This window comes from Coregonus clupeaformis, unplaced genomic scaffold (assembly GCF_020615455.1).
Source record: "Coregonus clupeaformis isolate EN_2021a unplaced genomic scaffold, ASM2061545v1 scaf2573, whole genome shotgun sequence".
Taxonomy (NCBI): domain Eukaryota; kingdom Metazoa; phylum Chordata; class Actinopteri; order Salmoniformes; family Salmonidae; genus Coregonus; species Coregonus clupeaformis.
In genome coordinates, this window is record NW_025536027.1 from 12,401 (window position 1) to 30,453 (window position 18,053).

General features: G+C 42.9%; 4 non-coding genes across 4 annotated transcripts; all 4 read left to right on the forward strand.

The window, feature by feature from the left end:
• The first annotated feature begins 6,977 nt into the window (after nt 1-6,977).
• Nucleotides 6,978-7,050, forward strand: trnam-cau. The gene has a single exon. It is a non-coding gene; the product is annotated as a tRNA-Met (tRNA).
• A 172-nt stretch (nt 7,051-7,222) lies between these two features.
• Nucleotides 7,223-7,295, forward strand: trnam-cau. The gene has a single exon. It is a non-coding gene; the product is annotated as a tRNA-Met (tRNA).
• A 423-nt stretch (nt 7,296-7,718) lies between these two features.
• On the forward strand, nt 7,719-7,791 carry trnam-cau. The gene has a single exon. It is a non-coding gene; the product is annotated as a tRNA-Met (tRNA).
• Nucleotides 7,792-8,214: 423 nt separating this feature from the next.
• trnam-cau lies at nt 8,215-8,287 on the forward strand. The gene has a single exon. It is a non-coding gene; the product is annotated as a tRNA-Met (tRNA).
• The last annotated feature ends 9,766 nt before the right edge of the window (nt 8,288-18,053 follow it).

Genomic DNA, 18,053 nt, shown 5'->3' on the forward strand with positions numbered 1-18,053 from the left:
GAAATACCACAGCATTAGATATACAGCCCCGCCCCTTTACACAGAAATACCACAGCATTAGATATACAGCCCCGCCCCTTTACACAGAAATACCACAGCATAGATATACAGCCCCGCCCCTTTACACAGAAATACCACAGCATTAGATATACAGCCCCGCCCCTTTACACAGAAATACCACAGCATTAGATATACAGCCGCCCCTTTACACAGAAATACCACAGCATTAGATATACAGCCCCACCCTTTACACAGAAATACCACAGCATTAGATATACAGCCCTCCCTTTACACAGAAATACCACAGCATTAGATATACAGCCCCGCCCCTTTACACAGAAATACCACAGCATTAGATATACAGCCCCGCCCCTTTACACAGAAATACCACAGCATTAGATATACAGCCCGCCCCTTTACACAGAAATACCACAGCATTAGATATACAGCCCCGCCCCTTTACACAGAAATACCACAGCATTAGATATACAGCCCCGCCCCCTTTACACAGAAATACCACAGCATTAGATATACAGCCCCGCCCCTTTACCACAGAAATACCACAGCATTAGATATACAGCCCCGCCCCTTTACACAGAAATACCACAGCATTAGATATACAGCCCCCCCCTTTACACAGAAATACCACAGCATTAGATATACAGCCCCGCCCCTTTACACAGAAATACCACAGCATTAGATATACAGCCCCGACCCTTTACACAGAAATACCACAGCATTAGATATACAGCCCCGCCTTTACACAGAAATACCACAGCATTAGATATACAGCCCCGCCCCTTTACACAGAAATACCACAGCATTAGATATACAGCCCGCCCCTTTACACAGAAATACCACAGCATTAGATATACAGCCCCGCCCCTTTACACAGAAATACCACAGCATTAGATATACAGCCCCGCCCCTTTACACAGAAATACCACAGCATTAGATATACAGCCCCGCCCCTTTACACAGAAATACCACAGCATTAGATATACAGCCCCGCCCCTTTACATAGAAATACCACAGCATTAGATATACAGCCCCGCCCCTTTACATAGAAATACCACAGCATTAGATATACAGCCCCGCCCCTTTACACAGAAATACCACAGCATTAGATATACAGTCCGCCCCTTTACATAGAAATACCACAGCATTAGATATACAGCCCCGCCCTTTACACAGAAATACCACAGCATTAGATATACAGCCCCGCCCCTTTACATAGAAATACCACAGCATTAGATATACAGCCCCGCCCCTTTACACAGAAATACCACAGCATTAGATATACAGCCCCGCCCCTTTTACACAGAAATACCACAGCATTAGATATACAGCCTACCGCCCCTTTACACAGAAATACCACAGCATTAGATATACAGCCCCGCCCCTTTAACAGAAATACCACAGCATTAGATATACAGCCCCGCCCCCTTTACATAGAAATACCACAGCATTAGATATACAGCCCCGCCCCTTTACACAGAAATACCACAGCATTAGATATACAGCCCCGCCCCTTTACACAGAAATACCACAGCATTAGATATACAGCCCCGCCCTTTACACAGAAATACCACAGCATTAGATATACAGCCCCACCCCTTTACACAGAAATACCACAGCATTAGATATACAGCCCCGCCCCTTTACACAGAAATACCACAGCATTAGATATACAGCCCGCCCCTTTACACAGAAATACCACAGCATTAGATATACAGCCCCGCCCCCTTTACACAGAAATACCACAGCATTAGATATACAGCCCCGCCCCTTTACATAGAAATACCACAGCATTAGATATACAGCCCCGCCCCTTTACACAGAAATACCACAGCATTAGATATACAGCCCCACCCTTTACACAGAAATACCACAGCATTAGATATACAGCCCCGCCCCCTTTACACAGAAATACCACAGCATTAGATATACAGCCCGCCCCTTTACACAGAAATACCACAGCATTAGATATACAGCCCCGCCCCTTTACACAGAAATACCACAGCATTAGATATACAGCCCGCCCCTTTACACAGAAATACCACAGCATTAGATATACAGCCCCGCCCCTTTACACAGAAATACCACAGCATTAGATATACAGCCCCGCCCCTTTACACAGAAATACCACAGCATTAGATATACAGCCCCGCCCCTTTACACAGAAATACCACAGCATTAGATATACAGCCCCGCCCCTTTACACAGAAATACCACAGCATTAGATATACAGCCCCGCCCCTTTACACAGAAATACCACAGCATTAGATATACAGCCCCGCCCCTTTACACAGAAATACCACAGCATTAGATATACAGCCCCGCCCTTTACACAGAAATACCACAGCATTAGATATACAGCCCCGCCCCCTTTACACAGAAATACCACAGCATTAGATATACAGCCCCGCCCCTTTACACAGAAATACCACAGCATTAGATATACAGCCCCGCCCCTTTACACAGAAATACCACAGCATTAGATATACAGCCCCGCCCCTTTACATAACTGAAGCGTTTCTTCCCCACTGTGGCCCTGTCTACACTGAAAGGAGAGATCCAGTGTGCGTCTCCAAATGGCATCCTATTTCCCTATATAGTGCACTACTTACTAGTAGTAATACTACACAGGGAGCCATTTGGGAAACAGCCCCCCTGTGTATGTGAATGCAGCTCTGCCTCCGATTTCGCCAAAACAACCGCTATGTTGGCGTCGTCTAGCGCGGATCCTTCATTCACCCTCATCACTGCACCTTCACAAACTGTTAGGAAATGTTTGTTGGTGTGTGTGTGTGTGTGTGTGTGTGTGTGTGTGTGTGTGTGTGTGTTAATGCAGTGTGCTTTTTGTGTGCCGTGTACGTGTAAAAATCTGAATAAAGTAATATATTAAAGATTGATATTTTGCCACGTTTAAACTTGGTGCTAACATGTGTCCTGTGTCCTGCCCTTGGCTGGGATTCAATCCGATCACGGGTTTTAAAGGCGTTGCGGATTTTAAAGGCAATGTTCTCGCGTTCGCAGAGATCCCGTTCACGGTAAACGCTGCACATGACAGCTCAGTCGGAAATTGCCTTCAAAAGTCGCAATACCTATAGACGGGTTGGCTGAAAACTTCATTAACATTTTGGTTCAATGATCGATATGTCCGGGAGCAGTACCGGATTAATTCAGTGGGCCCCACAAGGGGCCAAGCCTGTAGGGGGGCCCCACAAGGGGCCAAGCCTGTAGGGGGGCCCCACAAGGGGCCAAGCCTGTAGGGGGGGCCCCACAAGGGGCCAAGCCTGTAGGGGGGCCCCACAAGGGGCCAAGCCTGTAGGGGGGCCCCACAAGGGGCCAAGCCTGTAGGGGGGCCCCACAAGGGGCCAAGCCTGTAGGGGGGGCCCCACAAGGGGCCAAGCCTGTAGGGGGGGCCCCACAAGGGGCCAAGCCTGTAGGGGGGGCCCCACAAGGGGCCAAGCCTGTAGGGGGGCCCCACAAGGGGCCAAGCCTGTAGGGGGCCCGAAAGGCACAAAACAACACGGGAGCCTGTTCTCAATGTTCAAAATACACCAGAGAGCATCATTTAGTTTAATAACTAGCTGTGGGCCTATGATTTCTTCATCCGTCCCTGTCCAAAAGGCATGCGTTATGATTCTGAAAGGTCAGATAGCTTAGCTACAATGAAAAGAAGCTTCCGTGTGGGGAATCGTAGGTGGCTCGTTTCAGCTCGTTGCATCTTGTTATTGGTAACGTCTTGTTTTGACTGATGTCATGGCTATGGTAATGTGGCAAAGATGAGCTAGCTAGCTAGCTAACAACTGTAACGATGTATTTGAAAGACAAGTTGTTTTCAGGGTGTTTTCAATAAACATTTGGAGACTAAATCTAGAGGACATGTCATCAACAGTCTAAAGACAAACCCGTCTGTTTTGCCCCACAGTCGTGCACATGTCGGTTTTGTTGCTAAACAACCAACCCATCTATAACCTGCGATTGGATTGAATCCCGGCCCTTAGTCTGCATTCTGATTGGGCCACGTTTTAGACAGGTGTGTAGACGATTAAAATAACTGATGGGGATAGGAGGAGGAGGTAGTCAGGGACGTTTTGATTGGTTGGATTAAAGATCAGTGGGCAAAGCTTTGTAGTGAATTCCATTAATGCCCTGGGCCTGTCCCGGGTGAACCGGGGTTAGTGTTGATTGCATTGGTTTTGGAACTGGGCCCACCTCCCGGGCGTGAGCCAGGTTTCCACGTTTCGGGCCGAAGTCGGCTCAAAACAAAAGTGACAGAGGTTAAAGACATACTGCAGTCTCCTTTCAGATCATTTATCATGTATTTACTTAACTAAAGGCACATCTCAATAGGTGGTCCAGGTAAGTCCTTTACATTTCACATTTTAGGTCATTTAGCAGACGCTCTTATCCAGAGCGACTTACAGTTAGTGAGTGCATACGTTCATACTGGTCATGACATAGACGGGGGGGGCTTTCCTCTTTAGGTCTCTATTGCTCCTCAAGCAAGGGGGAGGCCGATGACATCACGACTTCCCATCAGACCTACTCCTTGAAGTTGGCACTAAAAATGTTAGCATTTTTTTTACCCTTTAGTGTGTGTACTTTACTGTATTTATACTTGGGATAAATTGCTGGATGGCGTCAATAAGCACATGGACACATTAAAAAACTGCCTTCCAATGAAAACGAGTAAAATAATTCTAACATATTTTATGGAGACAACACCAGACTAACAGGAAGAAACAAGACAACACCAGACTAACAACAGGAAGAAACAAGACAACACCAGACTAACAAGAAGAAACAAGACAACACCAGACTAACAGGATGAAACAAGACAACACCAGACTAACAACAGGAAGAAACAAGACGACACCAGACTAACAGGAAGAAACAAGACAACAACAGACTAACAGGAAGAAACAGGACGACACCAGACTAACAGGAAGAAACAAGACGACACCAGACTAACAACAGGAAGAAACAAGACAACACCAGACTAACAGGAAGAAACAAGACGACACCAGACTAACAGGAAGAAACAAGACAACAACAGACTAACAGGAAGAAACAGGACGACACCAGACTAACAGGAAGAAACAAGACGACACCAGACTAACAACAGGAAGAAACAAGACAACACCAGACTAACAGGAAGAAACAAGACGACACCAGACTAACAGGAAGAAACAAGACGACACCAGACTAACAACAGGATGAAACAAGACAACACCAGACTAACAGGATGAAACAAGACAACACCAGACTAACAACAGGAAGAAATAGGACGACACCAGACTAACAACAGGAAGAAACAAGATGACACCAGACTAACAACAGGAAGAAACAAGACGACACCAGACTAACAGGAAGAAACAAGACAACAACAGACTAACAGGAAGAAACAGGACGACACCAGACTAACAGGAAGAAACAAGACGACACCAGACTAACAACAGGAAGAAACAAGACAACACCAGACTAACAGGAAGAAACAAGACGACACCAGACTAACAGGAAGAAACAAGACAACACCAGACTAACAACAGGATGAAACAAGACAACACCAGACTAACAGGATGAAACAAGACAACACCAGACTAACAACAGGAAGAAACAAGACGACACCAGACTAACAACAGGAAGAAACCAGACTAACAGGAAGAAACAAGACGACACCAGACTAACAGGAAGAAACAAGACGACACCAGACTAACAACAGGAGGAAACAAGACGACACCAGACTAACAGGAAGAAACAAGATGACACCAGACTAACAGGAAGAAACAAGACGACACCAGACTAACAGGAAGAAACAGGACGACACCAGACTAACAGGAAGAAACAAGACGACACCAGACTAACAGGAAGAAACAAGACAACAACAGACTAACAGGAAGAAACAGGACGACACCAGACTAACAGGAAGAAACAAGACGACACCAGACTAACAACAGGAAGAAACAAGACAACACCAGACTAACAGGAAGAAACAAGACGACACCAGACTAACAGGAAGAAACAAGACGACACCAGACTAACAGGAAGAAACAAGACGACACCAGACTAACAGGAAGAAACAAGACGACACCAGACTAACAGGAAGAAACAAGACAACAGCAGACTAACAGGAAGAAACAAGACGACACCAGACTAACAGGAAGAAACAAGACAACAGCAGACTAACAGGAAGAAACAGGACGACACCAGACTAACAGGAAGAAACAAGACGACACCAGACTAACAACAGGGAAGAAACAAGACAACACCAGACTAACAGGAAGAAACAAGACGACACCAGACTAACAGGAAGAAACAAGACGACACCAGACTAACAACAGGATGAAACAAGACAACACCAGACTAACAGGATGAAACAAGACAACACCAGACTAACAACAGGAAGAAATAGGACGACACCAGACTAACAGGAAGAAACAAGACGACACCAGACTAACAACAGGAAGAAACAAGACGACACCAGACTAACAACAGGAAGAAACAAGACAACAGCAGACTAACAACAGGAAGAAACAAGACGACAGCAGACTAACAACAGGAAGAAACAAGACGACACCAGACTAACAGGAAGAAACAAGACGACACCAGACTAACAACAGGAAGAAACAAGACGACACCAGACTAACAACAGGAAGAAACAAGACGACACCAGACTAACAACAGGAAGAAACAAGACAACAGCAGACTAACAACAGGAAGAAACAAGACAACAGAAGACTAACAACAGGAAGAAACAAGACGACACCAGACTAACAACAGGAAGAAACAAGACAGCAGAGTTAAAAAAATAAAGGAGTTGGCTGAAGATGACAACCATGTATAAATATTTATTTCTTTGGATATTCAGACAATACGTGTATTATTGGCACAGTGGATACCACTTCAGTGACATTATCTGTAGATCGTTATATAAAAAAATGTCTCTTGACTTTTGGCATGTATGTGCCTCGTTGGCGCAGTAGGTAGCGCGTCAGTCTCATAATCTGAAGGTCGTGAGTTCGATCCTCACACGGGGCAGCAGAGTTCTTAAAATGAAGGAGTTGGCTGAAGATGACAACCATGTATAAATATTTATTTATTTGGATATTCAGACAATACCTTCATTTTTGGGACAGCGGATACTACTTCAGTGACATTATCTGAAGATCTTTATTAAAAAAAAATGTCTCTTTACGTTTGGCATGTATCTGCCTCGTTGGCGCAGTAGGTAGCGCGTCAGTCTCATAATCTGAAGGTCGTGAGTTCGATCCTCACACGGGGCAGCATATTTTTAAAAATGACGGTGATGGCTGAAGATGAAAACCAGGTATCAATGTTCATTTCTCTGGGACTTTGGATATTAAGACAATACGTGTCTTTTTGGCACAGTGGATACCACTTCAGTGACATTATCTGAAGATTGTTATCAATATTTTTGTATCTTGACCTTTGGTCATTATGTGCCTCGTTGGCACAGTAGGTACCGCGTCAGTCTCATAATCTGAAGGTCGTGAGTTCGATTCTCACACTGGGCAGCAGAGTTCTTAAAATGAAGGAGTTGGCTGAAGATGACAACCATGTATAAATATTTATTTCTTTGGATATTCAGACAATACCTTCATTTTTGGGACAGCGGATACCACTTCAGTGACATTATCTGAAGATCTTTATAAAAAAAAATGTCTCTTGACGTTTGGCATGTATCTGCCTCGTTGGCGCAGTAGGTAGCGCGTCAGTCTCATAATCTGAAGGTCGTGAGTTCGATCCTCACACGGGGCAGGAGATTTTTAAAAATGAAGGTGCTGGCTCAAGATGAAAACCAGGTATCAATTTTCATTTCTCTGGGACTTTGGATATTCAGACAATACGTGTCGTTTTGGCACAGTGGATACCACTTCAGTGACATTATCTGAAGATTGTTATCAATATTTTTGTATCTTGACTTTTGGTCATTATGTGCCTCGTTGGCACAGTAGGTACCGCGTCAGTCTCATAATCTGAAGGTCGTGAGTTCGATTCTCACACGGGGCAGCAGAGTTCTTAAAATGAAGGATTTGGCTGAAGATGACAACCATGTATAAATATTTATTTCTTTGGATATTCAGACAATACCTTCATTTTTGGGACAGCGGATACCACTTCAGTGACATTATCTGAAGATCTTTATAAAAAAAAATGTCTCTTGACGTTTGGCATGTATCTGCCTCGTTGGCGCAGTAGGTAGCGCGTCAGTCTCATAATCTGAAGGTCGTGAGTTCGATCCTCACATGGGGCAGCAGATTTTTAAAAATGAAGGTGCTGGCTGAAGATGAAAACCAGGTATCAATGTTCATTTCTCTGGGAGTTTGGATATTCAGACAATACGTGTCATTTTGGGACTGTTGATACCACATCAGTGTCATAACCTGAAGGTTGTTATCAATAGTTTGTCCTGTTGAATAGTGGTCGTTATGTGCCTCGTTGGAGCAGTAGATAGCGTGTCAGTCTCATAATCTGAAGGTCGTGAGTTCGATCCTCACACGGGGCAGCAGATTTTTAAAAATAAAGGAGTTGGCTGAAGATGACAACCATGTATAAATATTTATTTCTTTGGATATTCAGACAATACCTTCATTTTTGGGATAGCGGATACCACTTCAGTGACATTATCTGAAGATCGTTATCAAAAAAAATGTCTATTTGACTTTTGGCATTTATGTGCCTTGTTGGCGCAGTAGGTAGCGCGTCAGTCTCATAATCTGAAGGTTGTGAGTTCGATCCTCACACGGGGAAGCAGATTTCTTAAAAAGAAGGTGCTGGCTGAAGATGAAAACCAGGTATCAATGTTTATTTCTCTGGGACGATGGATATTCAGACAATACGGGTATTTTTGGCACAGTGGATACCACTTCAGTGACATTATCTGAGATCTTTATTTAAAAATATTCTCTTCACCTTTGGCATGTATGTGCCTCGTTGGCGCAGTAGGTAGCGCGTCAGTCTCATAATCTGAAGGTCATGAGTTCGAATCTCACACGGGGCAGCAGATTTTTAAAAATGAAGGTGTTGGCTGAAGATGAAAACCAGGTCTCAATTTTCATTTCTCTGCGACTTTGGATATTCAGACAATACGTGTCTTTTTGGGACAGTTGATTTACGTGCCTCGTTGGCGCAGTAGTTAGCGTGGCAGTCTCATAATCTGAAGGTCGTGAGTTGGATCCTCACACGGGGCAGTAGATTTTTTAAAATGAAGGTGCTGGCTGAAGATGAAAACCAGGTATAAATGATGATTTCTCTGCGACTTTGGATATTCAGACAATACATGTCTTTTTGGGACAGTTGATTTACGTGCCTTGTTGGCGCAGAAGGTAGCGCGTCAGTCTCATAATCTAAAGGTCGTGAGTTCGATCCGCACACGGGGCAGCAGAGTTCTTAAAATGAAGGTGTTGGCTGAAGATGACAACCATGTATAAATATTTATTTCTTTGGATATTCAGACAATACCTTCATTTTTGGGACAGCGGATACCACTTCAGTGACATTATCTGAAGGTCTTTATAAAAAAAATGTATCTTGACCTTTGGCATGTATGTGCCTCGTTGGCGCAGTAGGTAGCACGTCAAGTCTCATAATCTGAAGGTCGTGAGTTCGATCCTCACACGGGGCAGCAGAGTTTTTAAAATGAAGGTGTTGGCTGAAGATGAAAACCAGGGATCAATGTTCATTTCTCTGGGAGTTTGGAAATTCAGACAATACATGTCTTTTGGGACAGTTGATACCACACCAGTGTCATAACCTGAAGGTTTTTGTCAATAGTTTGTCCTGTTGAATAGTGGTCGCTATGTGCCTCGTTGGAGCAGTAGGAAGTATGTCAGTCTCATAATCTGAAGGTCGTGAGTTCGATCCTCACACGTGGCAGCAGAGTTCTTAACATGAAGGACTTGGCTGAAGATGTCAACCATGTATAAATATTTATTTCTTTGGATATTCAGACAATACCTTCATTTTGGGACAGCGGATACCACTTCAGTGACATTATCTGAAGATCTTTATAAAAAAATGTCTCTTGACTTTTGGCATGTATGTGCCTTGTTGGTCGAAGTAGGTAGCGCGCGTCAGTCTCATAGTCTGAAGGTCGTGAGTTCAATCCTCACACGGGGCAGCAGATTTTTAAAATGAAGGTGCTGGCTCAAGATGAATACCAGGTAACAATGTTCATTTCTTTCGGATTTTGGATATTTTAAACAATAAGTGTCTATTTGGCACAGTGGATACCACTTAGTTACATTATCTGAAGATTGTTATCAATATTTTGTGTATCTTGACTATTGGTCATTTTGTGCCTTGTTGGCGCAGAAGGTCAGCGTCAGTCTCATAATCTGAAGGTCGTGAGTTCGATCCTCACACGGGGCAGCAGAGTTCTTCAAATGAAGGAGTTGGCGCAGTAGGTAGCTCGTCAGTCTCATAATCTGAAGGGTGTGAGTTCGATCCTCACACGGTGCAGCAGATTTTTAAAAATGAAGGTGCTGGCTGAAGATGAAAACCAGGTATCAATGTTAATTTCTCTGGGTTTTTGGATATTCAGACAATACGGGTGTTTTTGGCACAGTGGATACCACTTCAGTAACATTATCTGAAGATTGTTATCAATATTTTTGTATCTTGACTATTGGTCATTTTGTGCCTCGTTGGCGCAGAAGGTAGTGTGTATCAGTCTCATAATCTGAAGGTCGTGAGTTCGATCCTCACACGGGCAGCAGAGTTCTTCAAATGAAGGAGTTGGCTGAAGATGACAACCATGTATAAATATTTATTTATTTGGATATTCAGACAATACCTTCATTTTTGGGACAGCGGATACCACTTCAGTGACATTATCTGAAGATCTTTATAAAAAAAATTGTATTGACCTTTGGCATGTATGTGCCTCGTTGGAGCAGTAGGTAGCCTCGTCAGTCTCATAATCTGAAGGACGTGGAGTTCGATCCTCACCCGGGCAGCAGATTTTTGAAAATGAAGGTGCTGGCTGAAGATGAAAACCAGGTATCAATGTTCATTTCTCTGGGAGTTTGGATATTCAGACAATACGGGTATTTTTGGCACAGTGGATACCACTTCAGTGACATTATCTGAAGATTGTTATCAATATTTTTGTATCTTGACAATTGGTCATTTTGTGCCTTGTTGGCGCAGAAGGTAGCGTCAGTCTCATAATCTGAAGGTCGGAGTTCGATCCTCACACGGGGCAGCAGATTTTTAAAAATGAAGGTGTTGGCTGAAGATGACAACCATGTATAAATATTTCTTTCTTTGGATATTCAGACAATACCTTCATTTTTGGGACAGCGGATACCACTTCAGTGACATTATCTGAGATCTTTATTTAAAAATATTCTCTTCACCTTTTGCATGTATGTGCCTCCTTGGCGCAGTAGGTAGCGCGTCAGTCTCATAATCTGAAGGTCATGAGTTCGATCCTCACATGGGGCAGCAGATTTAAAAAATGAAGGTGTTGGCTGAAGATGAAAACCAGGTCTCAATTTTCATTTCTCTGCGACTTTGGATATTCAGACAATACGTGTCTTTTTGGGACAGTTGATTTACGTGCCTCGTTGGCGCAGTAGTTAGCGCGTGGCAGTCTCATAATCTGGAAGGTCGTGAGTTGGATCCTCACACGGGGCAGTAGATTTTTTAAAATGAATGTGCTGGCTGAAGATGAAAACCAGGGATCAATGTTCATTTCTCTGGGACTTTGGATATTCAGACAATACGGGTCTATTTGGCACAGTGGATACCACTTCAGTGACATTATCTGAAGATTGTTATCAATATTTTTGTATCTTGACTTTAGGTCATTATGTGCCACGTTGGCGCAGTAGGTAGCGTGCGGTCTCATAATCTGAAGGTCGTGAGTTCGATCCTCTACACGGCAGCAGAGTTCTTAAAATGAAGGTGTTGGCTGAAGATGAAAACCAGGTATAAATGATGATTTCTCTGGACTTTGGATATTCAGACAATACATGTCTTTTTGGGACAGTTGATTTACGTGCCTCGTTGTGCGCAGAAGGTAGCGCGTCAGTCTCATAATCTAAAGGTCGTGGAGTTCAATCCGCTCACGGGGCAGCAGAGTTCTTAAAATGAAGGTGTTGGCTGAAAATGACAACCATGTATAAATATTTATTTCTTTGGATATTCAGACAATACCTTCATTTTGGGACAGCGGATACCACTTCAGTGACATTATCTGAAGATCTTTATAAAAAAAAATTGTATTGACCTTTGGCATGTATGTGCCTCGTTGGAGCAGTAGGTAGCTCGTCAGTCTCATAATCTGAAGGACGTGAGTTCGATCCTCACCCGGGCAGCAGATTTTTGAAAATGAAGGTGCTGGCTGAAGATGAAAACCAGGTATCAATGTTCATTTCTCTGGGAGTTTGGATATTCAGACAATACGGGTATTTTTGGCACAGTGGATACCACTTCAGTGACATTATCTGAAGATTGTTATCAATATTTTTGTATCTTGACAATTGGTCATTTTGTGCCTTGTTGGCGCAAGAAGGTAGGCGTCAGTCTCATAATCTGAAGGTCGTGAGTTCGATCTCACACGGGGCAGCAGATTTTTAAAAATGAAGGTGTTGGCTGAAGATGACAACCATGTATAAATATTTCTTTCTTTGGATATTCAGACAATACCTTCATTTTTGGGACAGCGGATACCACTTCAGTGACATTATCTGAGATCTTTATTTAAAAATATTCTCTTCACCTTTGGCATGTATGTGCCTCGTTGGCGCAGTAGGTAGCGCGTCAGTCTCATAATCTGAAGGTCATGAGTTCGAATCTCACATGGGGCAGCAGATTTTTAAAAATGAAGGTGTTGGCTGAAGATGAAAACCAGGTCTCAATTTTCATTTCTCTGCGACTTTGGATATTCAGACAATACGTGTCTTTTTGGGACAGTTGATACCACACCAGTGTCATAACCTGAAGGTTTTTGTCAATAGTTTGTCCTGTTGAATAGTGGTCGTTATGTGCCTCGTTGGAGCAGTAGGAAGTATGTCAGTCTCATAATCTGAAGGTCGTGAGTTCGATCCTCACACGTGGCAGCAGAGTTCTTAACATGAAGGACTTGGCTGAAGATGTCAACCATGTATAAATATTTATTTCTTTGGATATTCAGACAATACCTTCATTTTTGGGACAGCGGATACCACTTCAGTGACATTATCTGAAGATCTTTATAAAAAAAAAACGTCTCTTGACTTTTGCATGTATGTGCCTTGTTGGCGAAGTAGGTAGCGTCAGTCTCATAGTCTGAAGGTCGTGAGTTCAATCCTCTACACGGGGCAGCAGATTTTAAAATGAAGGTGCTGGCTCAAGATGAATACCAGGTAACAATGTTCATTTCTTTCGGATTTTGGATATTTTAAACAATAAGTGTCTATTTGGCACAGTGGATACCACTTCAGTTACATTATCTGAAGATTGTTATCAATATTTTTGTATCTTGACTATTGGTCATTTTGTGCCTTGTTGGCGCAGAAGGTAGCGCGGTCAGTCTCATAATCTGAAGGTCGTGAGTTCGATCCTCACACGGGCAGCAGAGTTCTTCAAATGAAGGAGTTGGCGCAGTGGTAGCTCGTCAGTCTCATAATCTGAAGGGTGTGAGTTCGATCCTCACACGGTGCAGCAGATTTTTAAAAATGAAGGTGCTGGCTGAAGATGAAAACCAGGTATCAATGTTAATTTCTCTGGGTTTTTGGATATTCAGACAATACGGGTGTTTTTGGCACAGTGGATACCACTTCAGTAACATTATCTGAAGATTGTTATCAATATTTTTGTATCTTGACTATTGGTCATTTTGTGCCTCGTTGGCGCAGAAGGTAGTGTGTATCAGTCTCATAATCTGAAGGTCGTGTGTTCGATCCTCACACGGGGCAGCAGAGTTCTTCAAATGAAGGAGTTGGCTGAAGATGACAACCATGTATAAATATTTATTTATTTGGATATTCAGACAATACCTTCATTTTTGGGACAGCGGATACCACTTCAGTGACATTATCTGAAGATCTTTATAAAAAAAAAATTGTATTGACCTTTGGCATGTATGTGCCTCGTTGGAGCAGTAGGTAGCTCGTCAGTCTCATAATCTGAAGGACGTGAGTTCGATCCTCACCCGGGCAGCAGATTTTTGAAAATGAAGGTGCTGGCTGAAGATGAAAACCAGGTATCAATGTTCATTTCTCTGGGAGTTTGGATATTCAGACAATACGGGTATTTTTGGCACAGTGGATACCACTTCAGTGACATTATCTGAAGATTGTTATCAATATTTTTGTATCTTGACAATTGGTCATTTTGTGCCTTGTTGGCGCAGAAGGTAGCGCGTCAGTCTCATAATCTGAAGGTCGTGAGTTCGATCCTCACACGGGGCAGCAGATTTTTAAAAATGAAGGTGTTGGCTGAAGATGACAACCATGTATAAATATTTCTTTCTTTGGATATTCAGACAATACCTTCATTTTTGGGACAGCGGATACCACTTCAGTGACATTATCTGAGATCTTTATTTAAAAATATTCTCTTCACCTTTGGCATGTATGTGCCTCGTTGGCGCAGTAGGTAGCGCGTCAGTCTCATAATCTGAAGGTCATGAGTTCGAATCTCACATGGGGCAGCAGATTTTTAAAAATGAAGGTGTTGGCTGAAGATGAAAACCAGGTCTCAATTTTCATTTCTCTGCGACTTTGGATATTCAGACAATACGTGTCTTTTGGGACAGTTGATTTACGTGCCTCGTTGGCGCAGTAGTTAGCGTGGCAGTCTCATAATCTGAAGGTCGTGAGTTGGATCCTCACACGGGGCAGTAGATTTTTTAAAATGAAGGTGCTGGCTGAAGATGAAAACCAGGGATCAATGTTCATTTCTCTGGGACTTTGGATATTCAGACAATACGGGTCTATTTGGCACAGTGGATACCACTTCAGTGACATTATCTGAAGATTGTTATCAATATTTTTGTATCTTGACTTTAGGTCATTATGTGCCACGTTGGCGCGGTAGGTAGCGCGTCGGTCTCATAATCTGAAGGTCGTGAGTTCGATCCTCACACGGCAGCAGAGTTCTTAAAATGAAGGTGTTGGCTGAAGATGAAAACCAGGTATAAATGATGATTTCTCTGCGACTTTGGATATTCAGACAATACATGTCTTTTTGGGACAGTTGATTTACGTGCCTCGTTGGCGCAGAAGGTAGCGCGTCAGTCTCATAATCTAAAGGTCGTGAGTTCGATCCGCACACGGGCAGCAGAGTTCTTAAAATGAAGGTGTTGGCTGAAAATGACAACCATGTATAAATATTTATTTCTTTGGATATTCAGACAATACCTTCATTTTTGGGACAGCGGATACCACTTCAGTGACATTATCTAGAAGATCTTTATAAAAAAAAATTGTATTGACCTTTGGCATGTATGTGCCTCGTTGGAGCAGTAGGTAGCTCGTCAGTCTCATAATCTGAAGGACGTGAGTTCGATCCTCACCCGGGCAGCAGATTTTTGAAAATGAAGGTGCTGGCTGAAGATGAAAACCAGGTATCAATGTTCATTTCTCTGGGGAGTTTGGATATTCAGACAATACGGGTATTTTTGGCACAGTGGATACCACTTCAGTGACATTATCTGAAGATTGTTATCAATATTTTTGTATCTTGACAATTGGTCATTTTGTGCCTTGTTGGCGCAGAAGGTAGCGCGTCAGTCTCATAATCTGAAGGTCGTGAGTTCGATCCTCACACGGGGCAGCAGATTTTTAAAAATGAAGGTGTTGGCTGAAGATGACAACCATGTATAAATATTTCTTTCTTTGGATATTCAGACAATACCTTCATTTTTGGGACAGCGGATACCACTTCAGTGACATTATCTGAGATCTTTATTTAAAAATATTCTCTTCACCTTTGGCATGTATGTGCCTCGTTGGCGCAGTAGGTAGCGCGTCAGTCTCATAATCTGAAGGTCATGAGTTCGAATCTCACATGGGGCAGCAGATTTTTAAAAATGAAGGTGTTGGCTGAAGATGAAAACCAGGTCTCAATTTTCATTTCTCTGCGACTTTGGATATTCAGACAATACGTGTCTTTTTGGGACAGTTGATTTACGTGCCTCGTTGGCGCAGTAGTTAGCGTGGCAGTCTCATAATCTGAAGGTCGTGAGTTGGATCCTCACACGGGGCAGTAGATTTTTTAAAATGAATGTGCTGGCTGAAGATGAAAACCAGGGATCAATGTTCATTTCTCTGGGACTTTGGATATTCAGACAATACGGGTCTATTTGGCACAGTGGATACCACTTCAGTGACATTATCTGAAGATTGTTATCAATATTTTTGTATCTTGACTTTAGGTCATTATGTGCCACGTTGGCGCAGTAGGTAGCGCGTAGGTCTCATAATCTGAAGGTCGTGAGTTCGATCCTCACACGGCAGCAGAGTTCTTAAAATGAAGGTGTTGGCTGAAGATGAAAACCAGGTATAAATGATGATTTCTCTGCGACTTTGGATATTCAGACAATACATGTCTTTTTGGGACAGTTGATTTACGTGCCTCGTTGGCGCAGAAGGTAGCGCGTCAGTCTCATAATCTAAAGGTCGTGAGTTCGATCCGCACACGGGGCAGCAGAGTTCTTAAAATGAAGGTGTTGGCTGAAAATGACAACCATGTATAAATATTTATTTCTTTGGATATTCAGACAATACCTTCATTTTTGGGACAGCGGATACCACTTCAGTGACATTATCTGAAGGTCTTTATAAAAAAAAATGTATCTTGACCTTTGGCATGTATGTGCCTCGTTGGCGCAGTAGGTAGCGCGTCAGTCTCATAATCTGAAGGTCATGAGTTCGAATCTCACATGGGGCAGCAGATTTTTAAAAATGAAGGTGTTGGCTGAAGATGAAAACCAGGTCTCAATTTTCATTTCTCTGCGACTTTGGATATTCAGACAATACGTGTCTTTTTGGGACAGTTGATTTACGTGCCTCGTTGGCGCAGTAGTTAGCGTGGCAGTCTCATAATCTGAAGGTCGTGAGTTGGATCCTCACACGGGGCAGTAGATTTTTTTAAATGAATGTGCTGGCTGAAGATGAAAACCAGGGATCAATGTTCATTTCTCTGGGACTTTGGATATTCAGACAATACGGGTCTATTTGGCACAGTGGATACCACTTCAGTGACATTATCTGAAGATTGTTATCAATATTTTTGTATCTTGACTTTAGGTCATTATGTGCCACGTTGGCGCAGTAGGTAGCGCGTAGGTCTCATAATCTGAAGGTCGTGAGTTCGATCCTCACACGGCAGCAGAGTTCTTAAAATGAAGGTGTTGGCTGAAGATGAAAACCAGGTATAAATGATGATTTCTCTGCGACTTTGGATATTCAGACAATACATGTCTTTTTGGGACAGTTGATTTACGTGCCTCGTTGGCGCAGAAGGTAGCGCGTCAGTCTCATAATCTAAAGGTCGTGAGTTCGATCCGCACACGGGGCAGCAGAGTTCTTAAAATGAAGGTGTTGGCTGAAAATGACAACCATGTATAAATATTTATTTCTTTGGATATTCAGACAATACCTTCATTTTTGGGACAGCGGATACCACTTCAGTGACATTATCTGAAGGTCTTTATAAAAAAAAATGTATCTTGACCTTTGGCATGTATGTGCCTCGTTGGCGCAGTAGGTAGCACGTCAGTCTCATAATCTGAAGGTCGTGAGTTCGATCCTCACACGGGGCAGCAGAGTTTTTAAAATGAAGGTGTTGGCTGAAGATGAAAACCAGGGATCAATGTTCATTTCTCTGGGAGTTTGGAAATTCAGACAATACATGTCTTTTTGGGACAGTTGATACCACACCAGTGTCATAACCTGAAGGTTTTTGTCAATAGTTTGTCCTGTTGAATAGTGGTCGTTATGTGCCTCGTTGGAGCAGTAGGAAGTATGTCAGTCTCATAATCTGAAGGTCGTGAGTTCGATCCTCACACGTGGCAGCAGAGTTCTTAA